Source organism: Coregonus clupeaformis, chromosome 17 (assembly GCF_020615455.1).
Source record: "Coregonus clupeaformis isolate EN_2021a chromosome 17, ASM2061545v1, whole genome shotgun sequence".
NCBI classification, from domain to species: Eukaryota; Metazoa; Chordata; class Actinopteri; order Salmoniformes; family Salmonidae; genus Coregonus; species Coregonus clupeaformis.
The window spans coordinates 1,653,178-1,655,487 of record NC_059208.1 but is presented as its reverse complement, the minus strand read 5'-3'; positions in this window follow the sequence as shown (position 1 = coordinate 1,655,487).

Genomic DNA, 2,310 nt, shown 5'->3' with positions numbered 1-2,310 from the left:
GAGACACAGACACACAGAGACACAGACACACACACACAGACACAGACACACAAAAACACACACACACGTGTACGCCTTGATAACATAAGATGTAATTACTTTGAATTCTTTACTTGTTGAACAAATATATTTTTGTAATTTCTGAGAGCAACTAAATGATCTCAGTAGGCTATTAGTGTTTAGAAATTGAAGCTATTTTCATGCAAAAATATTTTTTATAGATAAGGATGGTGTACAAACATTCAGGTATTTCAAGGTATTTCACTTTGATTACTTGAAAATGTTTTCAGATTATTTCCAAGTTGTACACATTGTTTTTCCTTTTTGAGAGTGTTATCTGAGTGTATTTCGTCCTTGAGATTATGTACAGTGGGGAAAAAAAGTATTTAGTCAGCCACCAATTGTGCAAGTTCTCCCACTTAAAAAGATGAGAGAGGCCTGTAATTTTCATCATAGGTATACGTCAACTATGACTCCTGAGTGGCGCAGTGGTCTAAGGCACTGCATCGCAGTGCTAACTGTGCCACTAGAGATCCTGGTTCGAATCCAGGCTCTGTCGCAGCCGGCCGCGACCGGGAGACTCATGGGCGGCGCACAATTGGCCCAGGGTAGGGGAGGGAATGGCCGGCAGGGATGTAGCTCAGTTGATAGAGCATGGTGTTTGCAACGCCAGGGTTGTGGGTTCAATTCCCACGGGGGGCCAGTATAAAAAAAAATAATGTATTCACTAACTGTAAGTCGCTCTGGATAAGAGCGTCTGCTAAATGACGTAAATGTAAATTGAGAAAATAACATTGTAGGTTTTTTAATGAATTTATTTGCAAATTATGGTGGAAAATAAGTATTTGGTCACCTACAAACAAGAAAGATTTCTGGCTCTCACAGACCTGTAACTTCTTCTTTAAGAGGCTCCTCTGTCCTCCACTCGTTACCTGTATTAATGGCACCTGTTTGAACTTGTTATCAGTATAAAAGACACCTGTCCACAACCTCAAACAGTCACACTCCAAACTCCACTATGGCCAAGACCAAAGAGCTGTCAAAGGACACCAGAAACAAAATTGTAGACCTGCACCAGGCTGGGAAGACTGAATCTGCAATAGGTAAGCAGCTTGGTTTGAAGAAATCAACTGTGGGAGCAATTATTAGGAAATGGAAGACATACAAGACCACTGATAATCTCCCTCGATCTGGGGCTCCACGCAAGATCTCACCCCGTGAGGTCAAAATTATCACAAGAACGGTGAGCAAAAATCCCAGAACCACACGGGGGGACCTAGTGAATGACCTGCAGAGAGCTGGGACCAAAGTAACAAAGCCTACCATCAGTAACACACTACGCCGCCAAGGACTCAAATCCTGCAGTGCCAGACGTGTCCCCCTGCTTAAGCCAGTACATGTCCAGGCCCGTCTGAAGTTTGCTAGAGTGCATTTGGATGATCCAGAAGAGGATTGGGAGAATGTCATATGGTCAGATGAAACCAAAATAGAACTTTTTGGTCAAAACTCAACTCGTCGTGTTTGGAGGACAAAGAATGCTGAGTTGCATCCAAAGAACACCATACCTACTGTGAAGCATGGGGGTGGAAACATCATGCTTTGGGGCTGTTTTTCTGCAAAGGGACCAGGACGACTGATCCGTGTAAAGCAAAGAATGAATGGTGCCATGTATCGTGAGATTTTGAGTGAAAACCTCCTTCCATCAGCAAGGGCATTGAAGATGAAACGTGACAATGATCCCAAACACACCGCCCGGGCAACGAAGGAGTGGCTTCGTAACAAGCATTTCAAGGTCCTGGAGTGGCCTAGCCAGTCTCCAGATCTCAACCCCATAGAAAATCTTTGGAGGGAGTTGAAAGTCCGTGTTGCCCAGCGACAGCCCCAAAACATCACTGCTCTAGAGGAGATCTGCATGGAGGAATGGGCCAAAATACCAGCAACAGTGTGTGAAAACCTTGTGAAGACTTACAGAAAACGTTTGACCTGTGTCATTGCCAACAAAGGGTATATAACAAAGTATTGAGAAACTTTTGTTATTGACCAAATACTTATTTTCCACCATAATTTGCAAATAAATTCATAAAAAATCCTACAATGTGATTTTCTGGAAAAAAAATTATCATTTTGTCTGTCATAGTTGACAAAAAATTACAGGCCTCTCTTATCTTTTTAAGTGGGAGAACTTGCACAATTGGTGGCTGACTAAATACTTTTTTTCCCCACTGTATGTTATTTTGACTCCGGGTGGCTGTTGGGACTTTATCCAGACCAGTTGCTAGCTGGTATAAATTACCATATTTAGATGATCAC